We start from the raw sequence: 18,166 nt of genomic DNA on the forward strand, positions 1-18,166 counted from the left end.
GAATGACTTCTCTGTACATTTATTCTTTGATCTAACCCAAAGAAACTCGAGCAAGTCTCAGTTATTCCCATGAGTTTTAGAAGCCTCAGGTATTAGATGAAATTTAATAACTTGGAAGAACGTAAATAGAATTTTGGGTAGTTAGATTAGATTAATAGGATTTTTTCCCCTAGTTTTTAGAAACTTGCAACAAAACAGAATCTGTGTTAATTAAGAGAGAGAGGGAGAGGGAGAGGGAGAGGGAGAGGGAGAGGGAGAGGGAGAGGGAGAGGGAGAGAGAGAGAGAGAGAGAGAGAGAGATAGTGGTGGTGCACACCTTTAATCCCAGCACTCAGGAGCCAGAGGCAGGTGGATCTCTATGAGTTCAAGGCCAGCCTGGTCTACAGAGAGAGAGTTCTAGGACAGCCAGGGCTACACAGAGAAACACTGTCTCCAAAAACTAAAAAGAAAAAGAAAAAAGAAAACCAGGATTGGGATTTTTACTTATGAAAGGGGCCCCACGGACAGTCCTCTTTCCTTCAAGTATCAGACACAGCAGGACAGCGCCATCTATGAGCCAGGGGGTGGGTCGTTCTCACCAGACACCTCACTGCCGGAAACTGTATTTTGGAGTACCTAATCTCTAGGACTATGGGAGATAAACTGTGAGTTTAATTAAAACCTTGAGCCTTCTTATCTATGGTATTTTGTTAGAGCAGTCTGAACAGGTCTCCAACAACAGCTCCCAACTTCTGAATGCTCCTTGCTTTGGCTGGGCAATTTCCCTTTGAGGATATTGCTTCTGTTTTTTGAAACAGGGTCTCATGTATCCCAGGCGGGTCTCCAATTGGTCATGTAGTCAAAGATGACCTTAAACTTCTGCTCCTCCTGGCTCCGTGTGCCAAATCCTAGGACTGCAAATGTGCACCACCACCCCTGGCTCTCTGGTGAGTTTTGTCTTTTAATGTTCTTATTTATACATTTATTAGTTTACACATTTATTTATGTGTTTGTTTATTTGGTGTGTGTGCATGGACACATGCACATGCTCGTGTATGCATATGGGTATGTATGTGTGCACTCTTGCCATGGTGTGTAGAGGGCTGAGGACAGCTTTCGTGTGTGGGTTCTCTCCTTTCACCACGTGGGACCTGAGACTGGACTCAAGTCATCCAGTCTTTGTTTGCCGAGCCCTCCTGCCAGCCCTCTGATGAGTTTTGAGGGAGGACACCTGTGACTCCTCGTACAGCTGCGGAGAACAGCAGCCTCTTACAGCCCAGGGGCAGCCTGGAGTCCCAGTATTAGGAGGCTGAGGCAGGAGGATTATGAGTTTGGGGTTTCACAGTGGGACTCTGTATGGCAGGAAAGAAGGAAGGAAAGAAGGAAGGAAAGAAGAGGGAGAAGAGGCAGTATGACTCTCTCCACTGGTCTGGGTTATGGTGACAGCGGCTATATTTTTCTCCTACTCTTCCCCTGTTATCTTTTTTCCAAGCTTTGCAGAAATTAAAAACAACAACAACAACAAAAAAAACCTGGTTCAATCAATTCAGCTTTGGCTCAAATCTTCCAGCACAAAGTCAATGGCGAGCAATTAAGATCCCTGCCCCCCACACCCGCCCATTGTTTTTTGGGGAGTCCCATGTACCTTGGCCTTTGGAACCACAGCCTCCTCCCTGTTTGCACCAGCCATGCTGGCCTGTCTGCGGGACACTTAGTCCTCAAGGAGAGAGCCATCCTCTCTGCTCTCAGACAGTGAGTGGACTTAGCCCCTGTGGCCCAGTTAGCCCTAGGTCATCTCTAGCAGCCAAGACACTGGACAAATGGAAAGTGACATCTGTCTGGGCTTGGGTGATCAGTCCCATTACTGTTCAGAAACGCGATGACTGCTGGGCAGTGGTGGCGCAGGCCTTTAATCCAGCACTCGGGAGGCAGAGCCAGGTGGATCCCTGTGAGTTCGAGGCCAGCCTGGGCTACCGAGTGAGTTCCAGGAAAGGCACAAAGCTACACAGAGAAACCCTGTCTTGGGGAAAAAAAAATGTGCTGACAGCGGATCTTAAGTTTTCCATGAGGTCCTAAGTTCAAGGGAGAAAGAGTCCTGATATGGGTCTGGGAAACTTTGTATTATTAACTCTGTGTGTGTGTGTGTGTGTGTGTGTGTGTGTGTGTGTGTGAGAGAGAGAGAGAGAGAGAGAGAGAGAGAGAGAGAGAGAGAGAGAGAGAGAGAGAGAGAAGGAGGGAGAGAATTAGAGTCTCCTGTAGCCCAGGCTGGCCTTGAATTTAACATGTAGCTGAGGATAAATAACTCTGACCTTCTGATCTCCCTGCCCGTACCTTATAAGCTCTGGGATTACAGATAGGAGCTGACATCCCTCGTTTATCCAGTGATGAACATGGAACTCGGAGCCACGTGTGTGCTAGGCAATCACTCTACCAACTGAGTCACATTCCCAGCCCTGTTGTTACATTTTGAAATAGTGTAATGGTCTGGCTACATGGACTGGGTTAGCCTTGAATTCCTGACCCTCTTGTATGCTATGATTACAAGAAAACATCACCATACTCAGACTAAGTGCTTTTTTTTTTTAATGAAAATACATCCCCAAGATTTTGAGTTAAAAATATGTTCACAATTGCCCGCTACACAACACTATTGCTACAGTCTGGGTTTGAGATGTTCCTCAGATGACCATTTGGTGAGACCTGACCACTAGCCATGGCACCGTTGGGAGCTGGTGGAATCTTCAGGGGCGGGACCAGTGGGAGGGTCACCGGAGGAGTTGCAGCTCTTGAAAGTGACATGGGGACCTGGTCCCTTCTGCTCTCCTTCTTTGCTTCCCTGCCAATACAAGGTAAGCAACTTTGTGCAGACACACGCTCTCACCATGATGTACTGCCTCGCCGCAGGTCCAAAAGCAGCAGGCTAACTGGCCTTGCAGCCTCTGAGACCCCCTTAACCAGAATAAACCGTTTTTTCTTGTTAGATTGATTTCTCTCGGGTATTTGTAATGGCAACAGAAAGCTGATGAACACAGTGTGTATTTGTACGTGACGGCCCAAGGCCAGGTGAAGAGGCTCTTAGGACAGCTGGACCTGGGCATCCATCAATCAGAGAGCACCATTAAATAGTGCATGCTGGGTGCTGAACAGGAGACCCTGAAAAATGGCAGGAAGGAGATTCAAAACAATGGTTTCCTGAATTCCCTGAACAGGCCTTTGGAGAATACAGAGGGAGGGAGTTGAAGAAAGGAAAATGGACTAAAAGAGAAGGCTAACCATCCATCCATGGTGGCCAATAAGAAGTGTCCGGTAGCCAGGGCTGTGGGACTTTCTGTGGTGATGAAGCTCCTGCTCATTGCTCACTAACGTGAGGCGCTTTTGAAAAACAGTTATCTATACTTAATGGATTGTGTAATCCTTAAAGCAGACTGTGACATCAATGATGAAGAGAGGAGGCAAAGGCTGTTAGTTCCACAAGGGGTGGAATTGGGATTTGAACCTGCGATAGCTACCTTGGCAACTTTTCTGTTAGCTGCAGAGCTGTGATGGCAAAATCCTCACAGATGAGTAGGGATATTCCCACACAAGGGGCAGGTTTGAGCTCTACCTCAGCATGTTCCAAGCCCAGGATCAGGCTTCCATAGGAGAAAGGAGTCCGGAAGCCAAAGGAGCCAGTCCCAGGACTCCTGTGAGGGGGGAGGGGTTTCCATTTTTAGTTTATAAATTTCTAGAACATTGGGATTTTAAAAAAAGATTTATTTTTATTTTCTGTGCGTGACTGTTTTGCCTGCACGTATATATGTGCACCACACGCATGCCTAGTGCCTTCAGAGGCCAGATGAGGACGCCAGATTCCCTCAAACTAAAGTTACAGACAGGTGTGAGTCACCATGGGAGGTGCTGGGAACCAAGCTCAGGTCCTCCTCAAAACAGCAAACGATGGTAACCGTTGACTGTCTCTCCAGCCCAAGCTTTGGAGTCTAAAAATAAAATTTTGTACTACTTTTTGTTTCTGTTTTTTGAGACAGGCTTTCTCTACACAGCCTTGGCTGTTGTGGAACTCACTATGTTGACCAGGCTGGCCTCGAACTCACAGAGATCCACCTGCCTCTGCCTCCCGAGTGCTGGGATTAAAGGCATGCGCCACAGTCCAGGACAGCCAGGACTGTTACACAGAGAAACCCTGTCTCAAAAAACAAAAAAAGAAGCCGGGCGGTGGTGGTGCACGCCTTTAATCCCAGCACTCGGGAGGCAGAGGCAGGCGGATCTCTGTGAGTTCGAGGCCAGCCTGGACTACCAAGTGAGCTCCAGGAAAGGCGCAAAGCTACACAGAGAAACCCTGTCTCGAAAAAAAAAAAAAAAAAAAAAAAAAAAAAAAAAAAAAAAAAAAAAACTTTATAAAAAAACAAAAAAAGAGTAGGAGGTTCTGTCTACACAGCCATGGGGAAGTCATTATCCCTGCTGGGTGAAGCTCCTTCAGTGTGGCTGTTTTACATCACCTTTGATCCTGCTGGCAACCCCTTCTCATTGCTGTGTAAGTAAACCAGGAAACTGATCAGTTCCACAGTGAACTTTAGAATCGTACCTTGGTTTGTCATAGATGTTTATGTGTTCCCCAGGGAAGGAATTGTGTCAACACACTCCAGACTGAAAACATCCCCACTAAGCCATTGTGAACGCTGGGATGGACTCAGGCGCACACATATCCACCCCAGTTCCTGCTTCTTGTGCTTTTGGCTGTGTATCCAAGAGGAGAAACTGATGGGTCACGTGCTAATTCTATGCTTAACTTTTTTAAAAGTTTTATTTGTTTATTCTCTCTCTGTCTCTCTGTCTCTCTGTGTGTGTGTGTGTGTGTATGTGTGTGTGTGTGTGTGTGTGTGTGTGTGTGTGTGTGTGTGTGTGTGTGCATGGAGGCCAGAAGGGGGCCCTCATGTCCCCTCTGTCACTCACCACTTCTGCTGAACGAGGGTCGCTCCCTGAACCTGGGTTTCCATTTTCTTGGCTGCACTGGAAGACAGCCCCAGGGGTCTTCCTGTCTCCGACCTCCTGAAGCTGGACAGCGGGCACCGGAGTCCTCTGAGTGCTTCGCCAGCCCAAGTTGCTGCTCAAACCCCCCAAAGAACTCCCAAGTTCAAAGGTCAGCAGGCTTCTAAGGAGAGCAAAGGGGTCACTACCCTTGGAGTTTCTGGTGTCCCCAGTGGCCTTGATCAGGGCACAGGGTGGGGATTTGAGGGCTGCTCTCCTGCACCCACACAGATCTTGCTGCGTTTGAAAAATTGTCCCAGCCCGATCAAAATCAGCTCCTGTCTGGGGGTGTCCTGTCTGTCTGCTGTTGGCACGGGACACCTACTGTCCCCAGAGGAGAAGTTCAAGCCTGCTCTGCAGAGAGAGAAACAAGCCTGAGGTTCGCCAGGGACATCTATGTCTGGGAATGAGTAGAGTGGGGTCCTGGTTGTCCTGCATGGATGAGGAGCAGCTGATAATAGAGGAGCACATTGGAGACCCCAAAATTTCCAGGAGATGGGAAGGAGGAGGTTCCAAGACAGTGGGTTAGTGCTCTGGGATTAAAGGTCTGGGACCAAGAACCATAGAACCAGTGTAGGATTGGAGGACACCACCTGGTGTCCCTAATCATAACTGCAGATGCCCATAGATGGTCAGTGCTCAATAAACATTTGTTCAAGCAATGACTGGAATTAACACATCTTTTTTTTGCTAAATCTTATGGCCACACAGGTTCATCTAACACTTGTGGTGATATATTGTGTACCCTAATAAAATTTGCCTGAAGATCAGAGAACAGAACAAGTCACTAGATTAAACATAGAGGCCAGGCAGTGGTGGCACACACCTTTAACCCCAGCACTAGGAGAGTTGAGACGGGAAATGATATGGGTGGGTGGAGAAAGGTGTATAAAGCTTGAGGAGACAGAATCTAAAGTCTTTTGGCTGAGGAAAGCTTTTTCAGGCTAAGGAGTCCTAGAGGTAAGAAGTAACAGTGTCTTGTTCCTTTGTCTCTCTGATCTTTCAGCATTTACCCCAACGTCTGGCACTGGGGTTTTATTATAAGAGCTAAGATTTATTATAAGATTTAAGATTCGTACAATAGTTTGGGATGGTGGTGGTGGCGCACGCCTTTAATCCCAGCACTGTGGAGGAAGAGGCAGGCGGATCTCTGTGAGTTCGAGGCCAGCCTGGGCTACAGAGTGAGTTCCAGGAAAGGCTCCAAAGCTACACAGAGAAACCTGGTCTCAGAAAAAAGAAAGAAAAAAGAAAGAAAGAAAGAAAGAAAGAAAGGAAGGAAGGAAGGAAGGAAGGAAGGAAAGAAAGAAAGAAAGAAAGAAAGAAAGAAAGAAAGAAAGAAAGAAAGAAAGAAAGAAAGAAAGAAAGAAAGAAAAAGAAAAGATTCATAGAACAAACACCCAGTTGTTTCTCAAGGGATTATGCTGGTTAATCTCCTCCAACCCTGGATAGTCCCTGCAGTCCTCCGTGCTGGCAGTCACACCTTGTGTAGCCTCCTGCTACAGCAGGCTGACCTGTGTGATCAGGAGCTGTTGTGGAAGACAGAATGCATGTTCCCAAAGTGGGAGTGCAGAGGGCATTGGGGCCCCCTGATTGCTTTCTCTGGAACCACCTCTCTCAGGAAGATAGCCACCGTGTCTGAGGAGACTCCAGCAGTCTTACGGCGTGTTCCCTGTAGGGATGAATGGAAATCCTGCCCTGACAGCTAGCAGTGACTTGTTAGCCACATACATGATCTGCCTTGGAAACGGACCACACTACCTTGACCCCAGCCTCAGCCCAGCCTTTAGATGATGATTGCTCTTGCTTGTAATCTCCTGACGAATCCACAAAAATGGCAAGACCAGGCTGAGAAGAGAGCTGGTAAAGTGTTTGCCATGCAGGCCGGAGGACCCGAGTTTGATTCTCAGAAACACACACACACACACACACACACACACACACACACACACACACACACACACACACAGAGAGAGAGAGAGAGAGAGAGAGAGAGAGAGAGAGAGAGAGAGAGAGAGAGAGACGGACGGACAGACAGAGACAGAGAGAGACAGAGACAGAGAAACAGAGAGAGAGAGCACCAGGCCTAGTGGTATACACTTGTAATCTCAGCACTGTGGAGGCAGATCCCTGGGGTTCACTGGTCAGTGGGCCTAGCCTAATCAAAAATTAAAATGAAGCTGGATCTTTCTCTGTACAAATGCTGCATTTATTTCAGTCTTTCCTTCTTGGACCCACAGGGAGATAACTTCTGTATTCGTATTTCTGCACAGTCTCTGCACATACTCTTTTATGGAATCCCCAACATTTACAGAGCTATCGAGCTGGACGGGGACTGTACTTCACAATTGCTTTAAGATGAAGAATCTCGGGTTCTGTCTTTCTCTGTTGCTGTGTGTGTGTGTGTGTGTGTGTGTGTGTGTGTGTGTGTGTGTGTGTGAAAATCACATCATTTATTTATTTATAGTGTGTGCAAGTTTTGCTTGTTTGGTTTTTTTCTGAAACACGGCTTCTTCTGTGTCAGGCTGGCCTTGAACTGACTATGTAGCTGAGGATGGCCTTGGACTCCTGAACTCCTAGTTCCACTTTCCAAGTGCTGGGATTGCAATTATGTGCCACACATGGCTCTGCACGCTCATCTATTTATGATGACCCATGTGTGGCTCATGTCTACAGAGTGTTTTGAGAAGGGCAGGCTATTTCTAATCCATATGCAGGCCCAGCATCATCCATCAGGTGCAGCATCACCCAGGAGGTGTAGCATCATCCATCAGGTGCAGCATCACCCAGCAGATGCAGCATCATCCAGCAGGTGCAGCATCACCCAGCAGGTGCAGCATCATCCAGCAGGTGCAGCATCATCCAGCAGGTGCAGCATCATCCAGCAGGTGCAGCATTAACCAGCAGGTGCAGCATCACTGAGCAGGTGCAGCATCACCGAGCAGGTGCAGCATCACCCAGCAGATGCAGCATCACCCAGGTGGTGCAGCATCACCCAGCAGGTGCAGCATCATCCAGCATATGCAGCATCATTCAGCAGGTGCAGCATCATCCAGCAGGCGCAGCATCATCCAGCAGGTGCTCTACTTTGATTCTTTAGCAGTTTGAGAACCCACCATGGTGAAAAAACTAGAGCTCACTTTTCTCAATTGCCAGTTTAGGACCAGCAATCTCAGGCCTGCTAAATTAGTCAGAACTAGTTCATTTCCTTCATAGCTCCTCCCAAAAGTTGTTGTGACTTATTCTTCCTTCTTCCTGTCCTTCCAAGTCTAAATGTTTTCTGTAAAAGGTTCAGCCCCAAGTAAAAGCAGGTACATATACTCTGCTAGCCGTTTCTGGATGGATGTCTACAGAAGCGGCCTGGGCAGATTGCCAAAGGCTTTGCTGTGCATCCCTCCATGAGCATGGAAGCTGCTGGTGCCAGGCACCCAGGAGGGCTGTGGTACTGTGGCAAAGGGTCCCTGGATGGGAACAAGCTTGTACACTTCCTTCCATTTACATTTTCAATCTGAGGAGATAATCATGAAGTACATGGATTTCACCATAAGAATGTTCATTGTAGTCTTATTAATAAGCATATTTTATTATTTTTAAAGTTTTTATTTATATGTATGTATGTACCTCTCTCTGTGTGTGTATATGTGTGTATATGTGTATACCACATAAGTGCAGGTAACCTAAGAATCCTGAAGAGGGCGCTGAATATCCTATTACAATTGTTCTCTTTCTAGCCCTATCTATAATTCTAAAACTTGGAAACAATTCAGTAAGAGAAAAATGCCGAGTAAATCACAGCATGCCCACATTTTCATCCATTGAAAGCCACAATGTGGAACAGCAACAGGGCTCCCCAAGTAAAGCGCTAAGTCTGATGACCTGAGTTTGAGCCCCAGAAACCACATGGTGGAAGCAGAGAACTGATTCGTACAAGTTGTCCTCTGATGTGTGTGTGTGTGTGTGTGTGTGTGTGTGTGTGTGTGTGTGTGTGTGTGTATACACGTGCATGTGCATGCACAAAAATAAAAATTAGCCATAATGGGATGAGGAGATTGCTTTGTAGGCAAAGTGCCTGCCTCACAAGCACAAGTACCTGAACTTGGATTCCCAGAAGCCACACGAAAAGCCAGGAGTGGCAGCACACTTCTGTGACCCCAGCTGTGGAGTCTGAGGTTCATTATTCAGGCAACCGACCTGGATCAAATAAGTGAGTTGCAAGTTCAGTGAGAGACAATACTTCAAAAGATAAGATGAAGAGCAGTTAAGACACCTGTTGTCAATCTCTGGCCTTCACATGCATCTGTACACACACATATACACCCCACACACAAAATACAATAAAAACATATATATTAACATATGCCTAGACAAATAACATGGAGGAATGTATGTGCTGATGGTACAATTACAAGTGATTCTCTTTCTATTGAGTATCTGCCCATTTTCTATATTGTACTCTTTGCTAAGATGAACTTGGGAAGAGGCAGAGGCAGAGGACTCATTACACGTTGTAGCGTAGCCTGGTCTACATAGCTAACTAGGGCTATGCAGAAACTCTGGGGGGGGGGGCGCGGTGGAGAGAGAAAGAGAGGGAGTCCCGAATATCAAGCTTTTGGTTAATTTTAGTTAATGTTTTAATAGAGAAGATCTTATACTCAAAAGGCCTGTTTATTTCTACCTGGGGATTGTGTCAGGCCACCTGGAGCTTGTCCATGGGGCTGCCTCACTCTGTTCTTATTATTTATTTGGATTTGTTGTTTGTTTTTGCTGTGGGGCATCCTGGGGACTGAACTCAAGCTTGAACGTCCTGAACATGGGCTCTATGCCCCCAGCCTTGGCCTTTTACGGCAGTCCTATGGATCGAACCCAGGGCTCCTGGTCTGCTAGACAAACACTCTACCGAATGAGCTACATCCCTAGCTCTATGACTCCGAAGACCCTCTACAGAGGAGCCCATGGAGAGCTCGGGGCAGTGCCCATAATCCTAGTTCTTCCAGAAGCTAAGGTGGGAGGGGTCCTTGAACCCAAGAGTTTGAGCCCAACTTGGGCAATATTGTGAAACCGTGTCTTAAAAATAAATAATAATGTGCAGCGCATAATGGTGGCACATGACTTCAATCTCGGCACTGGGATCTCTGTGAGTTTGAAGCAGCCTGATCTACAGAGAAAGTTTTCAGGTCAACCAGGGATACATGTTGAAATCTTGTCCAAAGAAATAAAAAACAAATAAATACCCTCGGAGCTGTTTCTTTCCCACTAGTTGGTGGAGCCCTTTTCTGTGAATCTGGCATGGCTCCTTTCTGGTGATGATAGTTACGTAACTGGCTGAACTGCCCTCTTCCCAGGACTCCAGGAAACCTGGAGTCAGGGTGACGGCCAGCTCCCGCGCCTTTGGCGCCTCTTGCTGCCTCCATGACTGTGGTTGTTTTTTTAATCCTCTGCTGTCTTGTTTCCCTCTCTGGCCCCAGTCTTTCTCTTCCCCGTGCCCTGGTCTCCACCGTCATCCATCTCAGCCTTCATTCCCAGTAGTTTCAGCTCTCTGATGGTGCAGAAGGGTCCTCTCCAAATACAAGCTGAGCAAATAAATACCATTTATCTCGTTTGGCACATCCGCACGGTGTTTACCCAGTATGCTGAGTACATCTGTGGTACCAGTCCACGTCACTGGCCCCACCCAGCATTGCACCATCCACAGGGGTTACTGACATACACACCAGGCGGAGGCCACTTCACAGCCCCTGTGGACCATGGTCTCAGAGGGTAGACAGGTCATCCAGGCAGGCCTGAGGACTTGGTGTCCTAGTTGTAACTAGATCTGGTTCTGACTACAAAGGGGTCAGGAGAGGAGGGACACGGAGCAGGGTACGGGACAAAAGGACAGCCCCACTCTCAGAGGTGACATGGTAGCTGCACCTTGACTCAGCTGGCTATCGCCTGGCTGGTCCTGGGCTTCTTTTCCTGTATTCACTGCAGTCACCATGTGTCCCCAACAGCCCTCTCCCCTGAATCATAAACATCATGGGGCCAGGGGAGGGGACCTGGCTTTCTCCTGAGCATTGACTTCTCCTGACAGGGAGTGTGGATGCTTCCACTCCTGTTTTGGATAGGAACTGGGTCCTTGATTGACTTCTGAGCACAAGGCAGTGAGCTGAACGGGACATTAGAGGCCATAGGCCTGGAATTGGCCTGGGGCAGGACCTTGTGACATCTCTTTGAATCTCGGTTTCTCTATGAAGAGAAACATCTGCCTTGGAGTGTTGACCAGTGTTAGAGATACAAAGTTGATACTGCACTGGGCAGATGCTCTGTAAAGGAGACTCTCTATTAGTTTTCTCCAACCCTCTGGGGCCAGACTCAGGAGGTCTGGAAGAGCCAGGCTACCTCCCCAGTGCTACCTGCCGCTCTAGCTGACCATCTTTCCCCTGGCACACTGACTGAGGGCTGTGCCTTAGTTTTTTCCAAGACACGGCAGAGCGGCATTTCTCAACCTGTGGGGTATGATCCCTTTAGGGATCAAACGACCTTTTCACAGGGGTCGTCTAAGACCATCAGGAAACACAGATGTTTACATTATGATTCTTAACAGTGGCAACATTGCAGTTATGAAGCTAGCAACGAAAATAATGTTATGGTTGGGGGTCGCCACAACATGAGGACCTGTATTAAAGGGTCGCAGCGTCAGGAAGGTTGAGAACCACCAGACTAGTAAGAGTCTATTCCTTCCCCCAACTCCATATTTGTCTTACTTTTCTCTTACTGACCTGCAGCGGCCACAATGACATGTAACATTGTCTCACATGTTATAATCGGGCGCTGAAGTCCATATCCTTCAACAGCTTGTGGGTCTCTCCGTCTTCCATTGTTTGGGGAATGAATCCATGTAGACACGTAGGTACCAAGTTTGTTCGTCCTAAGCAGCTGTGTATACTCCACCTAGGAAGTAGTTTACTTATCCATCTATGGATGGTGGCTTTTGATAAAAACTGTTTTTTTAGATTTTATTTCTTTATTTAAATTATGTGTGTGTCTGTGTATCTGTGTCTGTGTCTGTGTGTGGATTATGAGGAGCTTGAAGACTGCTTTCTAAAAAAGCTATAGTAAAGCATTGCTTTCCTGGGATAGAGAGGTGGCTTAGGATAAGAGCACATACTGTGCTTGCAGAGAAGCAAGTTCAGGTCCCAGCACCCACGCAGGGCAGCTCAGAGTAACAGCCAGTAACTCCAGCTCCAGGTGATCCGACGCCCTCTTCTGATTTCTAAGGGCATTTGCACTCACATGCGTAAACATGCATACATATACACAATTCAAAATAATAGCCTAGGGGCTGGAGAGCTGGCTCAGCAGTTAGTACACTTTGGACTCTTGCAGAGGGCCCAGGCTGAGTTTCCAGCACCCAAATGGTGGTTTACAACCACCGATACTCTCTTCTGGACTCCGCAGGTTCCAGATACAAATACAGTGCACTTACATATATATAGGCAAAACACTCATACACCTAAATTAAAAGTAAATATATCTTGCCAGGCATGAATGTGCATATCTTTAATCCCAGCACTCACAGGGCTCAGCAGTTGAGAGCATTTTCTGCTCTTCCAGAGTACCTCAGTTCGATTGCCAGCACCCACATGGCAGCTCACACCTGTCTGTAATTCCAGTTCCAGGGGACCTGATACCCATGGTGCAACACACACACACACACACACACACACACACACACACACACACACACACACACAGAGAATGGGTACTACTAATTGCCAGGTGATGGTGGCATACACCTTTAATCTCAGCACTTGGGAGGCAGATCTCTGAGTTCGAGGCCAGCCTTGTCTACAGAGGGTGTTCTAGGACATTCAAGACTGTTGTTGCAAGAGAACCCCTGTCTTGAACCCCCCCCCAAAAAAACCTCATCACTTGGGAGGCAGAGGCAGGCAGATCTCTATGAGTTTGAGGCCAACCTGGTTTACAGAGTAAGTTCCAGAACAGCCAAGGCCTTGTGATATACTGTCTTAAAAACAAACAAACAAAAAAACCAAAAAACCCCAAAATAAATAATCAAAAATACATAAACACATATTTTAAAAATATAGACTAAATCTTTTTACAGAGCACTATTTCTCACAGATCCTAGAGTTAGGTACTAACTAGTATTGCCTTCAGTTTACAAACAAGGAAACTGAGACTCAGAGAAAATAAAAAAAAAAATAAAGAAAATAATAAACTAAGGCCAAAGCCCTGAGGAGTTGTAGCATTCTAACTTTGCGGTACGGCTCTGTGGCCTCAATCTACGAAATCTGGCTGTGGTTCACGGCTGATTTTTACTGAATCACTCTGCATTTTTCTATCGACCATGGCATTCCTTCGCTTCTTATAGTCACCAGAATGTGGCTTTTTTTTTTTTTTTTTTTTTTTATCATGTATGTGTCCCTGTCTTAGTCGAGTTTTTATTGTTTGTGAAACACAGTCATGTATTCCAGGCTGGACTTGAACTCACTATCGAGCTGAGGAAGACCTTGAAATCCTGATTCCTGCCTCCACTTCCAAAGTTTGAGAAGTACTGATGTCTGCCCAGTTTATGTGGTGCTGGGAACCAAATCCAAGGACTTGTGCTTGCTACGTAAGCACTTGACAACTGAGCCACACCCGCAGCCCATTAGTGAGACCCCACCCCCATCCCCCAGATAGGGTTTCTCTGTGTAACAGTCCTAGCTGTTCTGGAACTCTCTTTGTAGACCAGGCTGGCCTTGAACTCACCTGCCTCTGCCTCCTGAGTGCTGGGACTAAAGGCGTGCGCCACCATTGCTCACCCAGCCTAGTGAGCTTTTTTATTTTTTTATTCATTTATGTATTTTTTGGTGTTGTTTAATCTTTGTATGTGTATGCATGTTCAAGTGTGTGATTGAGGGTGCACATGTGTCACACACAAGTCGAAGTCAAAGAGCAACCTCAATTGTTAGTCCTTTTCTCCCATCTCCCTGCGGCAGGGTCTCTAGTTGTTCACTGCTGAGGACCCTGGGCTGGCAGGCCATGGACTTCCAGGGACTCTTTCATCTCTGCCTCCCACCTCACTGTAGCAGCGTTGGGATTGCAGACATGAGCTGCTGATCCGGGTTTACGGGAATTTGGGGCATCCGAACACGGGTCTTCATGTTTATCCATCTGAGTCATCTCCCCAGCCCAATCTGCTTTATCATTGCTCTGACAAAACGCCCAGGAAACAGTCTGGGAGGCAGGATTGATTTTGGCTCTTGTTTCCAGAGATTTCGGTGCATGGTCAGCTGCCTCCGTGTCTCTGGGACTGTGACTGAGCAGAACGTTATGGAAGAAGGGCATGTGGAGAGAAGCTTCTCACCTCAGGGCAGCCAAGAAGGAGAAAGACGGAGAGGAATTCCGGGCACGGTGTACTGTAACAGGCTCATCCCAGCGACCTACTTCCTCCAGCTAGACCTCACATCCCAAAGGTCCAACCAGTCCAAGGATTGATCCATTGAGTAGGTTAGAACCCTTGTGACTTAGTCGCTTCCCAGAAGCCTCACCTCTGCAACCTCTGCTCGCTGGCTGGGAACAAAGCCTGCGACACATGGGTTTGGGGAAAGCATTTCATAGCCAAAGACCCACATCCACCTCATAATGCAAAATTGTTTAGCATCCTTCCTTCCTTCCTTCCTTCCTTCCTTCCTTCCTTCCTTCCTTCCTTCCTTCCTTCCTTCCTTCCTTCCTCCCTCCCTCCCTCCCTCCCTCCCTTCCTCCCTCCTTCCCTTCCCTCCTTCCCTCCCTCCCTCCCTTCCATTCTTCCCTTCTTCCTCTTCCTGTTCTTCTTGTTTGTTTTTTGAAACGTGGTTTCTCTGTGTAGCCCTGGCTATCCTTGATCTCCCTCTGTACAGCAGTCTGGCTTCGAACTCAAGAGATCCGCCTGCCTCTGCCTCATGAGTGCAAAGGCATGCGCCACCACTGTCCAGTAGCATATTTCTTATAGTCCCCAAATTCTCATCAGTTCCTAGCATTACTCAAAAGTCCAAGTCCAGAGTGTCCCTTGTACTCATAGCAAGCATCAGCAATGAGCACATAGAAGAATAAAAAAAAAAACCAAAACCCCACAAGTTACATACTTCTATATGATGGTATGAGGTAAATATCCTTGTTCCAAAGAGAATAAAGTAGATAGAAAAAAGGGGGCTGGAGCTGGGTGTGTGGGTGCACACTTTTAATCCCAGCACTTGGGAGGCAGAGGCAGGTGGATATCTGTCAGTTCGAGGCCAGCCTAGTCTACAAAGTGAGTTCCAGGACAGCCAGAGCTGTTACAGAGAAACTCTGCCTTGAAAAACCAAGAAGGAGGAGGAGGAGGAGGAGGAGGAGGAGGAGGAGGAGGAGCAGGAGAAGAAGAAAAGAAGAAGAAGAAGAAGAAGAAGAAGAAGAAGAAGAAGAAGAAGAAGAAGAAGAAGAAGAAGAAGAAGGGGGATGGGGCCAAAGCAGGACCCAAACCCAGCAGAGGAACAGGAAATCCTGTGCCTCCATGTCTCCACGTCTGCTACTCAGGGCATGTGGTGGTGTGATGTGAGGCCTGGGCAGCCCCACCCCTGTGGCCTGGGATGTGGCCTTCCTTGGCAGACATTCCACTCCTGGCCTTTTTGACCTCCTAGGGTCTCCACAACAGCATAGGTTTCTATATCACTGCTTCCCCCTATTGCCCTCCAAGGGGCTACAAGATTCAGATCCTGCCATACAGGGTCTCCCCCTGCACCCCCAGATCTTGACTTTTGAGACCTTGACGTTTGTGTGAAAGTCTTGGTGACCCCCAAATCCTCCCATTCTGTGTGTTGCAAGACTATCATCACTTGGATGGCTCTGAGGTCCGCCAAACTCTAGCAGAAGCCAGGACCACTTGGACCGTGACCGCAATGGACTCCGGGTGTCTGGATGGCTGATTATGGGGGGTAATTCCCTTGGCAGCCCTGTGTGAGCAGAATTCCCTGGGAGCATCTCTGCTTAAAAATAGTCTTCAACAGAATTTATGCCTTTATATGCACGAGGCAGCTGTGATAGGGGCCAGCCAACTCCAGAGATGCGCTATGACTTATGTATTTTCTTTTTTTTTTTTTTAAAGATTTATTTATTAATTATGTATATAGCATGTATGCCTGCAGGCCAGAAGAGGGCACCAGATCTCGTTACAGGTGATTGTGAGCCACCATGTGGGTGCTGGGAATTGAACTCAGGACCTCTGGAAGAGCAGCCAGTGCTCTAACCTCTGAACCATCTCTCCAGCCCCTGTATTTTCTTTTTGAGGACAGAGATCCACCTACCTCTGCTTCCTGAGTGCTGGGATTAAAGGTATATTTCTGGTCCTGCTTCTCTCTCTCTCTCTCTCTCTCTCTCTCTCTCTCTCTCTCTCTCTCTCTCTCTAGTCCTGGCTGTCCTTGAGTTCACTATGTAGACCAGACTGGTCTCAAACTCACAGAGATCTGCCTGCATCTCTCTCTCCCTGTGCTGGGATTAAAGGTGTGTGCCACTGTACCTGACTTTGCTGGCTCTTTTTAAATGGCACTGATCTCATCTCTCCAGCACCCACACCTTCATCCTTCCCACTTTTAAATAAACTTCTTGTCTAGCCAGAATCCAAGTTTCCCACTGTTTCTGCTTCTGTTGAGATTCTCAGTATATATCTGGCTAAAAGCCTGAAACTGTCTCAAAACTTCTTGTTTCAGATTAACTGGACCATCACCTTAAACTCATCTTCACATCGTGTGGACCAAATGTAGACAAGTTCTGTACCAGGATGTGACACAAATGGCCTCTGGACCAATCCCAGTAACATCCTCATTCCCATCTGTAACCCCAGGACTTTGTACAGACTGCATTTTTTTTTTGAGAGTGGGTTTCTCTGTGTTGTTTTGGTGCCTGTCCAGGCTGGCCTCGAACTCACAGAGATCTGCCTGCTTTAGCCTATTTAACTGTTATCTGACCTTTCCATGGCTGCTTCCATCAGAAATTTCTCTTATTTCCCGCTGCAAATCTTGTCTTTTATATTCACAACACTTATTTCCTATAATGATGATCTACCCCTATTGGTGATTGTATCAGTCAGGGTTCTCTAGAGGAACAGAATCAAGAGAATGAATATATATATATATGTTTGCACAGAAGTCTCTCTTGCATTTTCAATCCTTTCTGTTCCCTCCAGAAACAGGCAAGAGGGAAGACTTGCTATGATGTGGCTCCCAGTGTGGTGTGATGTGAAGTCCCCACATCCCTCTCATAATATTCCTACCTGAAACAGTTTAACTTGAAGCCTGAGACTAGAGGGCTGTGAGTTCCAGGCCAGTTAAGACTACATATAGGGGCCTTGTCTCAAAACAGTCAGACAGAGACAAGTAGAGAAAGGTTAGGATTGATGTTTGACCATAGTAGAAAACTGGGAATTCTCTTACGAGTGATAATGGTGTCATGGTTTCACAGAAGGCTCCCTCTTTGGGTTTTAACAATCTGATAACTGTAGCTATGGAGAGAATTAAATGCTATCTACAGCCAATGGCTAAGCATACATAGAAAATATTTAAATGGGGAGAGAAAGTAACCCTGACAATTAACCATCACCAAACCAAGGCTTTGTGCATATGAAGCATACACTCTACCAACTGAACCACATCCAGCTATATAACTTTAATAAATAAAGTTTCCGTTTGTGTGTAAGAACCTGGTCTTCTGGATAGCTTGTTTTTTGTTTTCTGAGACAGGGTTTCTCTGTGTAGCTCTGGCTGTCCTGGAACTCACTCTGTATACCAGGCTGGCTTCGAACTCACAGAGATCTGCCTGCCTCTGCCTCCGGAGTGCTGGGATTAAAGGCGTGCGCCACCACCATCCATCATACCTTGTCTCTATAGGTGAGACATCTAGAAAACAGGCCACTAGTTTTCTGTTGCCCTGGTGGAGGGACCTTACTAAGCAGAGCCCAAGGAGACAGCTGTCTCTCCAACATATTTTGAGCCAGTGGCTGCATTGTTAGTGCCGTTATACTTCCAGAAGAATCTCTTCCTGCTGTCTCTAAACTTTGGGAGGAGTCTGAGCAGACAAACCCAGTTTGTACTTGTGTTTCTGGATTGCTGCTTCAAAAGCCATCATTTCTGGTGTTCCCGGTGACTTCTGTTTGACTGCCTACCAGTTTTACAGT

At 47.0% G+C, this 18,166-nt stretch overlaps 1 long non-coding RNA gene across 1 annotated transcript; it reads left to right on the forward strand.

Moving 5' to 3' along the window:
• Positions 1-362: 362 nt before the first annotated feature.
• On the forward strand, positions 363-17,803 carry LOC143274243 (uncharacterized). The gene is made up of 3 exons (XR_013052728.1): positions 363-926; positions 14,257-14,493; positions 16,704-17,803. It is a non-coding gene; the product is annotated as an uncharacterized LOC143274243 (long non-coding RNA).
• Positions 17,804-18,166: the final 363 nt, after the last annotated feature.

This window comes from Peromyscus maniculatus, chromosome 7, assembly GCF_049852395.1.
Source record: "Peromyscus maniculatus bairdii isolate BWxNUB_F1_BW_parent chromosome 7, HU_Pman_BW_mat_3.1, whole genome shotgun sequence".
In the NCBI taxonomy this organism is placed as follows: domain Eukaryota; kingdom Metazoa; phylum Chordata; class Mammalia; order Rodentia; family Cricetidae; genus Peromyscus; species Peromyscus maniculatus.